We start from the raw sequence: 14,990 nt of genomic DNA, 5'->3' as shown, positions 1-14,990 counted from the left end.
GATTGCTTTCTCGCAGGGAGTCGAGGAAGGATCCCTCGGCATTAATGTTACAACATGCTTGTTAATTAACTTCTATTCTTTACTCTTCTACATGCTGCAAGATGCTCGCAGCTGCGTGAAGATGCTAGTATTCGATAGGCTAGGATTTCCCCCTCTATTCTGGCATTCTGCAGTTCAGTCCACAGACACAACCCTTCCATTTGATACGAATGCATACTTAGTATAGATCTGATGCTTGCGAGTACTTTGGATGAGTACTCACGGTTGCTTTGCTACCCCTTTTCCCCCTTCTTTCTTCTTTCTGGTTGATGCAACCAGATGGTTAATCCTTGGAGCCAGATGCCACCGCCGACGGATACTACTACATGGAGGCCGCTGAAGACCAGGAGTAGTTAGGAGGTCCCAGGCAGGAGGCCTTGCCTCTTCGATACTGTTGCTTTTGTGCTAGCCTTCTTAAGGCAAAACTTGTTTAACTTATGTCTGTACTCAGATATTGTTGCTTCCGCTGACTCTTGTGTATCGAGCTTGTATTCGAGCCCTCAAGGCCCCTGGCTTGTAATATAAAGCTATTATTACTTTTTTGTGTCTAGAGTTGTGTTGTGATATCTTCCCGCGAGTCCCTGATCTTGATCGTACACATTTGCGTGTATGATTAGTGTACGATTGAATCGGGGGCGTCACAAGTTGGTATCAGAGTGGACTGCCTATTGGATCCCCCTTTCCAACTCCTTGGCCGAAGTTGAGTCTAGTCTTTGAAAATCTATTTTACTAACATGGCTGTGTGGCTTACGGGCCCACGTCGCCATTGGGTGGTATTAGGATCTTTTACTCCTCATCTATACTCTGGGACTCTGATCGCTCTTCTATTCGGGTTAAATGGTTTTGCTAACTCTACCCTAGGTTCTCGTGATCACATCCACCCGGAGATTTGTATCTTGCCTTTCTTGAATTCGTAGCCAAGATCTTCTTCACTTTGTCCACGGGCCGCAGAAATCCTTCATATCGAGGGCACCCTGCGTCGTCCCCTGCAGATTCCTTGCTCTAGTGGTGTAGCCTTTGCTATGTCTCGTTGTTGTATCCTTCCATCGCGAGCATGCGTGCCGCCTAGTATGTCTAGGATGATTCTCTTGTCCGAACTCCTACTAACAACGTGTAATTGGCTCTGTATATGTAAACGTAAGTCTTTAATGACTACTGCTTTGTACGTACTGCGCCTTTGCTCATTGTTCTGATTACTTCACGAATGACTCCTTACACTTGCACCAACCCTTGCTGAACTACCCCCCTATTGTATTTAAGAAGGATTGGTTAGGCCCACTGGTCGTGCCTCGCAAATACATGGTCGGAATGATACAACAGTCTGATTCTGAATCAAGTTCATGGTACGAGTCTTAGCTCAGTTCCTGCATCCCAATATATATCAACAGTCAACCCCAATGACTCAACAAAACTTTGCACGTCTCAACCCTGTCATCTACCGCAGCTCAACCCAGTCGCTTGATGCTGATGTTTGGCTCCGTGACATCATTTTCGAGTGGTAATCTGCTAATGTAGCCCCTACCGACTATGTCACCTTCACGGCCTATCACTTGAAAGGCCCCGCTGCTCAAATCGTAAGACACCCACATGTGTTCCTTACGTGTTGGAACCGCCATCACTTGACCAGAATCCCAAGCTGCATTCCGCGGGCCAATGTCGAACCACCTTGGTTAGTCCCAACGTCCCCCGTTGAACTTGAAAGGTTGGAATTCCATGTTTCACCCATTGTTTTGAAGTCATCCACATCGACCTCATTCTGGGAATGGAATGGTCGAAAACATATACCACTTCTGTCATTTGCATCACTAAATTCGTCCATCTATTACATCCTTCAAATGAGATAGTAAGCTACCATGCTCATCTTGTTCGTAATGCCGAAGCACGGATTTATTCCTTGCATGCGTTAAAACGATTCCCCTCTTGTGAGAATTGAAAACGCTCCAGCCGTTTGTGAATTCTAGGATGTCTTTTCAAAAGAACTACCCAGTCCATGATATTGAACGTGTTGAAGTTAAGTTTGCACTGAAGTTGTGGCATCATTTCCTTCTTGGTAATCATTGCAAGATCTTCACCGATCATCAAAGTCTGAAGTATCTGTTACTCAGCTAGATCTGGATCTCCGTCAATAGTGATGTATGGAAACAATCACAGACTATGACTATGGTATTTCTTATACCCCTGGCAAGGTTATTGTCATGATCGATGCCCTGAGTCACAAGGCTTATTGCGACAACCCCATGGCTTATAAAGCCGAACCCCTGCAAGATGATCTCACTTAAATAGAGCATCCAAGTCAAGTTCTCGTTCAAGATGAACGTCGTACTCGTCTGAGGGCTTTCAAAATTCTAAAAGTTTAGTGGTCCAATCCTTTTGAAGATGAAGCCACTTGGGAGCTCGAGGATCGTCTTCATGATGAATACCCTGTTTTGTTTCCTTCTACCTCCTCAAACCTCGGGACGAGATTTCTTGTAGTGGAGGAGAATTGTGACGCCCGGATAATTAATCCACAGTAAACCCTCGTTAATGGTGCCATGTCATCACATTACTGTTGCTAATCCTCGGTTGATCCAAGTCACAATCCAAATTCAAATTTAAAATAAACGTCCAAGATTCAAATTTCTCAAACATGAAAACAAAATGTTCAAAGTCTTGTAAATAATCTCTGGATATTTGTCCTTTTGAAAACCATATTTTATAAATTATTTAAATGCCCTTAAATGAATAAAACAGGGGTCAAAATAATATTTTTAAATCACTTTTAAATTTATAAAAATTCTAAGGCTTTCCAACTGAATCTTAAACTTCTTGAGGCAGTGCTAAATACTACATAATAATTATTGAGACAAGTTACACTTTTTACAAAAGACTTTTGGAGAAAAAAGAAAATGCAAAATAGAAAAGACAAAAGGAAAACTCCCCTGACTGCCTTTGGGCCTCGGCTAACTGGCCGGCCCAGTCGACCACCCACCCGAGCCAGCCCACCTGACCTCCCGGTCTCTCCCCCTTCATGTTCCTCTATCTCGGTCGCTACAGGAGCATGGCTGCCCCCGACCACCTCGCCGGCGACGCCGGGAGGGGATAAGGCCTCCAGCGCTCCAGGCTCCTCGTTCCCCTCTCCCACTTGCCCCCTCTCTCACCTTCTAGATCCACCCCGCTCTCCCTCTGGCTCTCTCTCCCCCCCCCCCCACGTTGCCCGACGCCGTCGTCGCTGTTCGACGTAAATCCCGCGGCCACCGGCTGCCCCGCACCAAGCTGGCATGTCCACGAGCTCCGCCGCGTTCGTCCTCATCGCATGGGGCCAGCCGTTGCTGCGGGGGAACGCTGCAGTCCCCAGATTGAACCGGCGTCCGCCTCGGATCACCGGAGCTCCACCGCTCCGTTTGTCGCCTCCCCTGCGCTACAAAGCCGTCGAGGGCTTTTCTTAGCCGCACGGTGAGATCCGCTCCTTCCCCCTCCTTCTGCCGCTCTTTTTCGCGCATGTAACCGCCATCGCCATGTATGGCCGCGCTGAGCTCCGCCGCGCAGCTAGTTGGCGTCGTTGTAGTCGTTACCAAGGTCGGGCAAGCACGTCAACGTGCTCAGGGCGCCTCCCTGGTGCCACCCGAGCCTCCAGCTCGTCTCCTCGTGCCCTTTGTCGATGTTGGCGGAGATGGCCGAACTCCGGCGTCCGCCTCGCCTCGTGCCGTCGTTGTTTTAGGCCTTCCCGAGGCCAACCGTTAGCGCCAAGCGACGTGCCTCGCTCCCCTCTTTCGAACGCCACCTCGCGCGCACAAAACGGTGGTCGTAGCATGTTTTCCGGCGAGTTCCGAGGCCACGCCTCTGCAGGTTTGGTCGCCGGCGTGGTTCCGGCACCGACGCGGGCGAGGCTGACCTGGCGCTGACGTATGGGGCCCACTAAGCCACTGACGGGTGGGCCCAGTTGACTCATTGACTGGGTCAACCCACTGACATGTGGGGCCGAGTCAATAAAACGTTTTAGATAAATAGAAAATCTGTTAATTAAATTGATTAATTAATCTATTCACCAATTAGACAGTGACAGTGGGCCCCGCTTGTTAAATAGTATTAGATTAGTCCAATTAACAATGTTTAATTAGTCCAATCACTGACCAGTGGGTCCCACTGGACCCACAGGTCAGGTTTGACCCCATTCAACCGGACTGTTGATTGCTGTCGTCACACCTATGTCATGCTGATGTCATAATACCTTTTCTGTTAATTTAAATAATTCCAGATTATTGTTTAAATTTTGAAAATTCATAGAAATTAAACCGTAACTCAGATGAAAATGTTTTCTATATGAAAGTTGCTCAGAAAAATCCAACGAATCCGAATACGTGGTCCATTCATCTGCCACATGCCCCTAGCATGCTGAACATGGGACATTCCCCCTCCGGTCATCTGTCTGACGCAGGTCCAGAATCAGGAAAACATTCCCGGTTGAATCCCCCCTTCACCTATATCGTGTAGCCTACGTTAGGTCACTCCCGGCACAGCATATTGCCACTTATGCTTTGTGATGCTATGTGTGCTTTATATTTACTGTTTCTTCCCCCTCTTCTCTCCGTTAGACCCCGAGACCGATGCGGCCGCTGTGATCAACTACGTGATTGATGACCCCTCCTTGCCAGAGCAACCAGGCAAGCCCCCCCTTTGATCATCCCAATATTTTTCTATACTCTCATGCTTGCATTAGATTTTGCTACTGTTATTGTTTGCTCCTATTCTGATGCATAGCCTGCTTTTGTACCTGCTTTTGTTACCTACCTGCTTATCCTAAACTACTTAGTATAGGTTGGTTAGTGATCCATCAGTGACCCCCACTTGTCCTTGTTGCCCCTGCTTCATCGTAGACGCCTCGATCGACGTGATCGACGACCAGAGCCCGACACCTCACATCACATCACGCCCCTTTTGTTGCTCGACTCTGCAGAGCTACTATCGACTGCCGAGGGTGATCCCTCATAACGCACTCCTGATGATAATTCTGTAGTGTAGCTATTCGGTCGTGGTCATCGAGGGTGATTTCCTCCTTCACAATTCCCGATACGGCTTTGTCGTTCAACACCTCAAGTGTGAACCTCGAGGGTGGTCCCTCTTACGTTCACCTTGATGATTACATTGAGTGGAATCCATCGGGGGTGATTCCTCGGATTTTCCCCTTGATGTTTGGACACACAGTTACCTTGACTTTACTGGAGACCGTTGTGAAAGCCGGACGGGCCCGGAGAGCACCGGTGCGATGTGACAGTGGCGGCTGGCTGTTTAGCGGTATTACCCAGGAGGGGGTGATAGCTCCGGACTTGTCCCGACAGCCGTCACTCCTTTTAATAATGCACTAACAGGTTTGGGTATTTGTTCTGAGTTAGCCTTTGGCCTTTACGCACTAACGACCACGTGAGAATAGTTATGGGCCTCGACGTCGTGGTATCAGCCGAAGCTTTGTCAGACGTCCAGTTCAGCATTATGGCATGGTCGGATCGTGCTGGCCATCCGAGGCGGTGCTGGTATCCACCCTGCACACAACGACCCGGAGTGCTGTGGGGGATGCGCCCAAGACCCCGAAGTGCTTAGGATGTAGACCGGCGGGGACCTCTCTGCTGAGCCTAGGTAGGGCTGCGATGTGCTGATCTTCCGAGGCCGGGCATTGACCCCAGAAAGGTGTGTCCGGCCAGAGTGATCGAGCGTGTTGGGTAACGTGGTGCACCCCTGCAGGGAAGACATATATTTGAATACCGTGTCCACGGTAATGGACGTTCATACGTGTATCCTGATCTTATACAACTAGAAATGGATACTTGATATGTGATGGATATGTGGCTTCGGGATTGCTTTCTCGCAGGTAGTCGAGGAAGGATCTCTGGGCATTAATGTTACAACATGCTTGTTAATTATAAATTGCTATTCTTTACTCTTCTACATGCTGTAAGATGCTTGGAGCTGCGTGAAGATGCTAGTCTTTGATAGGCTAGGCTTTCCCCCTCTATTCTCGCATTCTGCAGTTCAGTCCACAGATACAACCCTTCCATTTGATACAAATGCATACTTAGTGTAGATATGATGCTTGCGTGTACTTTGGATGAGTACTCACCACTACTAGGGAAAAGCCTAGCAGCAGTGCGAGTTTTGGGCCTCTCAGTAGCGCGGGTGCCGGCGCTACTAATAAGGCGCTACAGCTAACGTATAGCAGTAGCGCCTGTTGTCCCACGCTACTGCTATACATGAATAGCTATAGCGCGCTTTAGGAAAGGGCGCTACTGATATTATCTGCAGCGCTGTTTACAGGAAAGCGCTACTGGTAGCGGCGCTACTGCTAAATTCCCCCCCCCCCTCGCTACTACTAGTTTTATTAGTTTTTTTCCTGCATATTTGTTTTGTATTTGAATAGGCTTTATACAATAATCTTTAGCATATCATACACATTCAAATGTAATCATAGCATATACATACAATTAGTCTCATCAAATCATGTCATCATCATAATCATCATCCAACACAAAGTGGTCTCTCGTCATCAATCTCGAAAATAGTGATACAAGTCTCGATTACTTGCAAATACATCGTCATCCATCTAAACAATGATATACGCGAGAAGAGCTATCACTTTGAGTACATGGGTTTGTATCCCTCTCTTGCATTAGCGTGAACCTAAACTAACTACTGCATACACCTGGGCCTGACACTCCAGCCACTTGTCGTTAAAATACTCCTGGCGTAGCACTTCTTCGCCATCTATGATCTATGCACCTGCATCGTCACATGAGTCGATGATATGCAACATATATAGTTGAGCAACAGAAAGAGACAGACTTGGCAAAAATAGAAACAACATATCGTAAGCATAAATAACAAAGTTCATCGTACCCAAAATGCCCTAACTAGAGTGATTTTCGCTAGTCGAGGAGGAGGACGGTTTAATTACATCACAAATAAAGTTTCACCGTGCATAACTCAAAGGTTTATCATACAGAAAGTATGGACTAAACGGACACATTGTCATATATCGACAATCACTCCAACATGTCGTGGCATCCATCAATGTCAGGGAGATAGTCCCTGAGCCTAGTGAAAGGCTTCAGGTCGAGACGCTGAGCGGCTACCCATGTTCGGACATCTTCCCGCGACATTTGTCCTTCTTCGTAGAACATCCCTGTTTTTCCGACGACCTCCTTCATGATGATTTGGGCAAGTTCGCGCTGGATGTTATAGAACTCAGCTTGAAGTCGATGATCCTTGATATCTCCTATGTCCTTTACCCATTGCAGAATATGGGCATCGCCGGATCTAGGTGACATGTGAAGGTTCTGGTGATCTCGTCTGTACTCCAGCATGTGGTGTAGGACATAGAATCCATCATTAAGAGAATCGTTCGGTTGCTGGATGCAGCAGAAGTCGGTCTTATGGCTGAAGGCGACCCTGCCGCCCCTTCTCTTCTTGTCCCTAACCTCTCCACCCCTTGCTTGGTAGTAAAACATAGCACTGTCAAGAACATCTTTGATGTGGGTGTAATCCTTTTTGTGAATGTTCTTCGACGAGTCCAAGTAAAGAACATGGGAGAATCGGGGGTAAAGGATGATAAGGACGGCGCGCCCGCCGCTGCGCAAAATAAGTACACCTCAAATTAATTAGCCTCCACCGTGCAAATGAATTATTGAAATCGAAGGAAGGATAGCAGCGCGCATGACTTACACGGGATGATAAGGCATGAGAATCGCCTCCTTGTCCTTATTGGCGAGCATGAAGCTGACGATGTAATCCCTCGCGTATTCACGCTGCTCTGCGCAGATTCCCAAGAAGCCCTCGTGCATGTAGTACGGGTCAGCGACACAGATATGACGTATCTTCTCAACCCCAATGATGTAGTTCATGTGCAAGGCATAAAGGCGGACAAACGTAAAATCCAGCTTCCTCACGTGAAACATGTCGAATATGTAATCAAATCGGAGGAAGAACTTATCCGCAGGGAAGCTGTAGATGTACGACATTTGCCGCGGAACGTTAACCACGTAGAGTGGGTATCCTGGATCTTTCGAGGCGATGAGGCCTTTCTCTACCCGCAACACATCATCATGAAGTCTCCTTAGATCGTCGAATCTGGCCCATAGCGCTGTTGTAGGTAGGATTGGTTGACCGGGGATATGTCATTTATCCGCATTGGGGATATCTATACGGTCCTGAAGCCGAGGCTGCTGAGGCGGCTGGATCATAGAATCAGCTTTTTTGCCTTTCCTCGCTCTCTTCCTAGACTTCTTTACTATCGGAAGGTCGTCCATAATACGTTGAGACGGTAATTCAGGCACCGACTCATGACGCTCAAACCCTGAGGAGGCACCAGTATAGACATACTGTTCAGCACCATCGTCATCCTCATCCTCATCCATGGCGACGTCATCAGCGACTAATGGAGCCTCCTCCTTACCCTGTCCGCTATCACCCAACCCGACACCCGGCGCTAATTGGGTAGGTGGGGTGTTGATGTTCATACCTTGCTGAGGCTGCGTGCTCGTGGGTGTGCTCCCGGCCGCCTCCAGACGAAGCAGACTCTTTGGCCACAACAGGACCCACCCATTTCAACAATCACCAAGCCGTCGCGGGGTCTCGTCTTCATCCCCCACTAGTATTAGAGGAGGCAAATTCTCGTGGCCCGGTTTGACACTGGCCACAGAAACCTTGAAGACGTTCGGGGGGATCGGCCGGCTGTGGAACAATGGTTCCTTCGGCTCCATTATCGTCGCCTTCCCCAGGTCCACCTTCTGTTCGCCCATGGTGTACAATATGGTGCATGGGGTTTCGTTGGCCTTCAAAGAAAATTCTGCGACATGAGACATCCGAAAGGCAACGAAAACGGGAGATTTTACATTTATATTGAAGGGGGCCGGTGTGACAGATACCTTGAGGGCGTCGAGCTCAGCCAAAGACGAGGCACCACCCAGCACGTCCGGTGCGGGAGTCGGTGCGGGAGCAGGTGCGGGAGCAGGTGCGGGAGCCGGTGTGGGAGCCGGTGCGGGAGCCGGTGCTCCCAAGAAGTCAGCAAGGGGAAAGTCCTCTGCATTTTTTTCTGGATTTTGCCTTGTCCAAGTGAAAACGCCTGTCACCAGGGAAGTAGACATATCTGCAACCACCTGTTTTGCGGCAGCTACCGCTGTTGCGACTGTCTGAGATGATTTCTTCTCAACCGCAATCTCAACCTTCTTGTCGATGTTTTCTTCAGTTAACCTCTGTCTTTCCTTTCTCTCCTTCGTGGTCTCACGGTAGTACTTCTTCCACGTGGCGCCGTCTCCGACACCGTGCACGCGTCCATATGACGGTCGAGTATCCATCGGTTGTCGTTTCAATATGTTCAACGCCCGGTTGAATGGAGTGTCCCACTTGGGCCTCGCCAATGCCTCAGATGGCGAGTCGCTTTCGGCCGCAATCCAGTGCTGCTCTCTCCGCAAAAGGCACAAGGATCGTTTACAAATATGACTAACATGTGCAGTCGAATTGATCAGAAACTAAAATTACCAGCAGTCTCATGAACTCCGTAATGACCGGTGTTGTCTCGTAAACCTTCTTCACTGGGTCCCAACGGTGCCGAGCCCTCAGGACGTCACGCTCCCGCGGGACGGTGAAATCCGCCAAGGGGTCTGGGAAGCCCAGACTGGCGGCTTCCGCGTCCTCCTTGGCCCATTTGGACCTCTTTCCGCCGTAACCACGGCTTCCGAGGTGGTGGCTCCCAATGTTCCTCTTTTGAAGCCCCTTCATGTACTTAGACTTTTTTTGGCAGCTTCAGCCTCGCAAGACTCCTTGAATATTTGAAACTGCTCTTCCGTGATTGTCGGGTTATCCTTTACAATCTTGCAGTAGGGTTCCTTGTCGATGATCTTTGCTTTCACTCGATTTTTCCAGGCGTCCAACGCGTCACTAAACTTGGTCATGGCATGTTTGTTTAGCTTCTTCATTGCCGGGTCCTCGTCTGGATCTTCATAATCCTTATCATTCCGGCCCGGGAACAAGAATATCTGGTGAAACTTCTTTAGGAGGGAGCTCCTCATATTTTCTATCTTCTGAAGTTTCTCATCATTGATGGTGGCGGTTGTCCGTACGATGCAGCCTATTTGATTGTCGTAGCACGCGCGCGCTTCCTCTGGCGCCTTTGGCTCAAAATTGCCGTCGTCCACCTCCGTGACCACCAGTCTAGTAGTCCTGAGTTTGTTAGGAACACGTTGCCTCTTTGCTTTCGGTTCTACACCGGCTCCGCTCCCCGAGGCAGCACCGGTCTCAGCGCCGGTCTCGATGCCGGTCTGAATCTCAGCGCCGGTCTCAGTCTCAGCACCGGTTTGCGTGTCGGTCTCAGTCCCCGATGTCACCGGTGGGCCCAGCAACAACATCGGTTGATCGTCGGTAAGGCTAAAAAATTCGTCTGCCGCCCAGTAGATGTCGTCGCAATCACCAGAACCCTGTCCTTCATCGTTGCTAGCCATGTTTCCTATGATTAAATCTAGTCAATTAATTCTAGACCTAATAAAATGAATAATGACATAAAAAGGCCTATTGTTTTGCAGGAATGTTGACTCCTTCCTGGTGCGGCAAATCCCGGGCACTCGATATGTCCTAGTTTGTAGCACAAGTCATGCCGAAATTCACGGAAAATTTTGGCATGACCTTTGCTAAAAAGTGGACAAATCGAGAACTTGAAATTTGCTGGAACAGAAATGAATCAACATTCCGGCAAAACATAGGCCACTCAACATCATTCCCTGGAAACAGTGTTCAAATATCCCTCTTCGACACCGCAACACATGTCCAAATATACACGAGCAACCACGTGTCCAAATTTCACAAGCTAATTCAAAAACAATGTGTAGAAGGAAATTCATGTAACTACTAATAGAATAAAATTCATTTAACTTTAGTGTTCTATAATGATGAAAGGAAAAAAAGTCCAGTTAACTACTAATTTCATTCATTTAGGTTATTCATTTAACATCACCTAATTAACCTACTGTACCACTACACTAGCAACACTACTAACCTAATTAACCTAGCAAAACTCTAGTGCCCTAACTGGAAAACATCTAATTAACATCTACTAGTAGCTCTATTGCCCTAACCTAATTAACATCTACTAGTATCACTATATACTATACAAGCAGCATCTACGCTAATTAAACCCTACTGCCCTAACAAACTTTTGTTTTAAACCAAATTTTTTGCTCTAAACTAATTTTTGCTCTAACATCTACTACTTAACATCCTTTGCTCTAAACTAAATTTTTTGCTATAAACAAATTGTGGCTCTACTAATTTTTTTCTCTAAAATGCAGAGAGAGAGGAGTGGGGGGGAGGGGTGGGGGTCTTACAGAGAGGGGAGAGACGGTGGCGGGGAGGTGCTCGGTGACGGAGGAAGGGGCGGAGAGGGACGGCTCGGGCGCGGGCAACGGCGGTCCTGGGCGGGCTCGGGCGGCGGTGAGGTGGAGGGCGCCGATGGTGATGTCGAGGGCAGCCTCAGGCAGCGGCGGTGAGGCTGAGGGCAGCCTCGGGCGGTGGCGGTGAGGATGACGGCGGCCTCGGGGGGAGACGGTGAGGTTGCGGGCGTCCACGCCGGCAGGAGACGGCGGTGAAGTGGGGCGACGGCGAATTAGGGAGACAGCGGCGAGGGCGAGGGATTTGGGGAAGAAGTGTGTGGTGGCCGGGGGCAGGGGGAAACTGTTGTTTAAGTGAAACGTAACGGTAGCGCATTTCCGAAAACGCGCTATAGCTAACTTAGCTACAACGCGTTTCCTGAAACCCGCTACTGCTATTCCTTTCTCCTTTTTCCCCTTTTTTCTTTTATTTTTCTTTACATTTTATTTTTTTCCTTTCTCCTTTTTCTATTTCTTTCATTTTCATTTACTTTTCTACTTGTTTTCACTTTATTTTATTTCCGTTAGCAGTAGCGCCTTACGCGTAAGCACGCGACAACTAAGGAGAGTAGCAATAGCGCTGGGCCAGTATACGCGCTACTGCTAGGTTGGGCTAGCCATGTGCGCCCAGGTCAAACAAAGCAGCAACGCTTTTTGCTAGTACGCGCTACTGCTAAAGTCATAGCAGTAGCGCGGTTTATTTACGCACGCTGCTACTAAGTAGCAGTAGCGTATGATTTTGTACAGCGCTACTGGTAACATTCTGTGTATAAGGTTTTCCCTAGTAGTGCACGGTTGCTTTGCTACCCCTTTTTCCCCTTCTTTCTTCTTTCTGGTTGATGCAACCAGATTGTGGGTCCTTGGAGCCAGATGCCACCTCTGACGGATACTACTACATGGAGGCCGCCGAAGACCAGGAGTACTTAGGAGGTCCCAGGCAGGAGGCCTTGCCTCTTCGATCGTGTTGCTTTTGTGCTAGCCTTCTTAAGGCAAAACTTGTTTAACTTATGTCTCTATTCAGATATTGTTGCTTCCGTTGACTCTTGTGTATCGAGCTTGTATTCGAGCCCTCGAGGCCCCTGGCTTGTAATATAAAGCTATTATTATTTTTTGTGTCTAGAGTTGTGTTGTGATATCTTCCCGTGAGTCCCTGATCTTGATCGTACACATTTGCGTGTATGATTAGTGTACAATTGAATCGGGGGCGTCACAATGACCAATGTTGTTGAAGCTGGTAGGTGTGTCGCCAGGTCTCGCGACTCGGTGCTGAGCTGTTTGAGTGCACCAATCCAAAAACCTGTGACTCATGCGATCTTTCCCAAACAACAACCAACTGACACATAACATGGGCTTTGCGGCTACGGATCAGTCGAGTCCGGGAACATCAAATTCGACGCTCGCCACCCGTTCGATTTGGTTAACGCCATTGCGCGAGTCATCCCCTACTCTCGATCGAAGCGCCGATCACTGTGGGAAGCAACACCGCGCCCCTTGCCGGTAGCGCAATGATGCTCCTCGGATGGTCGCTGGCGATGCTTCACTGCAGCACCAACACCGGCGCGGTGGTGCTCCATGGCAGCACCCGCTGCTGCCAACAATGCTTCACTGCAGCGCTGACACTGACCCTATGGTGCTCCATTGGTGCCTCACTGCAGCGCCTTCCATCGGTGCTCCATCACAGCACCCGACGGTTGCCGGCGATGTTTCACTACAGTGCCAACACTAGCACGGCGATGCTCCATCGTAGCACCCCGATGGTTGCCAGCGAAGCTTCGCTGCAGCGGGCCACCACCATGCAACGGTGCTCCATCATAGCACCAACTGCCTCGTCGAAGCTCCATTGCAACACCGGATGGCCATCGCGATGGTTCACTATAGCGCCACCACGGGCCCGCACGATGCTCCATTGTAGAGCGGTGGGCGATGGGGTGCTTTGACATTGCATGCGATAGCGACGGTGGATGCTGCGATGAGCAGCTGCGATGGAGATGCAACAAGCTGTGGTTGCTGATGTTCTCACCCAGTTCGTACCACAGTGGGTGGGGTAGTCGGCGTGACGAATGGAGATGGGAAGAGGAAAGGGGAAAGAGACAACCAATCCCACTATGTGCATGTTGCGGACATGACTCATAGACGACCGGGGAGTATTTCCAATGCAAGTGCAACATGACTCGTGTTACAAATCCCCAAGCACAACATGCGTTATATTGCAAACGAGTGGTCGCAGCATGGGTCTAAAGGCACGTTGTAGCACTAGTAGAAAAAGGGCCTATTGTCCCGGTTCGTAAGGGCCATTTGTCCCGGTTTTTGAACCGGGACTAAAGTATCGGTACTAATGCCCTAGACCTCTAGTCCCGGTTCTTACACAAACGGGACAGATGGGCCTCCACGTGGCCGGTGCGGTGAGCCCAAGCAGGAGGCCCTTTGGTCCCGGTTGGTGGCTGCTACGTCTTGAGCTTGCATTGGTTTTCCTTGAAGAGGAAAGGGTGATGCAGCAATAGTAGCGTAAGTATTTCCCTCAGTTTTTGAGAACCAAGGTATCAATCCAGTAGGAGGCTCCTCAAAAGTCCCACGCACCTACACAAACAAACAAAGAACTCGCAACCAACGCAATAAAGGGGTTGTCAATCCCTTCACGGCCACTTGCGAAACTGAGATCTGATAGAGATAGTATGATAAGATAAATATATTTTTGGTATTTTATGATATAGATTGGAAAAGTAAAGATGCAAATAAAAGTAGATAGAAAGCTTATATGATAAAAGATAGACCCGGGGGCCATAGGTTTCACTAGTGGCTTCTCTCAAGATAGCATAAGTATTATGGTGGGTGAACAAATTAGTGTCGAGGAATTGATAGAAAAGCGAATAATTATGAGATTATCTAGGCATGGTCATGTATATAGGCATCACGTCCGCGACAAGTAGACCGACTCCTGCCTGCATCTACTACTATTACTCCACACATCGAATGCTATCCAGCATGCATCTAGAGTATTAAGTTCATAAAGAACAGAGTAACGCATCAAGAAAAATGACATGATGTAGAGGGATAAACTCATGCAATATGATATAAACCCCATCTTTTTATCCTCGATGGCAACAATACAATACGTGCCTTGCTGCCCCTATTGTCACTGGGAAAGGACACCGCAAGATTGAACCCAAAGCTAAGCACTTCTCCCATTGCAAGAAAGATCAATCTAGTAGGCCAAACCAAACTGAAAATTCGAAGAGACTTGCAAAGATAACTTAATCATACATAAAATAATTTAGAGGAGATTCAAATATTTCTCATAGATAAACTTGATCATAAACCCACAATTCATCGGATCTCGACAAACACACCGCAAAAAGAGTTACATCGAATAGATCTCCAAGAAGATCGAGGAGAACATGGTATTGAGATCCAAAAAGAGAGAAGAAGGCATCTAGCTAATAACTATGGACCCGAAGGTCTGCGGTAAACTACTCACAACTCATCGGAGGGCTATGGTGTTGGTGTAGAAGCCCTCCATGGTCGATTCCCCCCCCCCCCCGGTGGAGCGACGGCGAAGGCTCCAAGATG

This window comes from Triticum aestivum, chromosome 6B (assembly GCF_018294505.1).
Source record: "Triticum aestivum cultivar Chinese Spring chromosome 6B, IWGSC CS RefSeq v2.1, whole genome shotgun sequence".
Classification (NCBI taxonomy): domain Eukaryota; kingdom Viridiplantae; phylum Streptophyta; class Magnoliopsida; order Poales; family Poaceae; genus Triticum; species Triticum aestivum.
The sequence above is the reverse complement of the archived record's forward strand: the minus strand, read 5'-3'. Positions refer to the sequence as shown.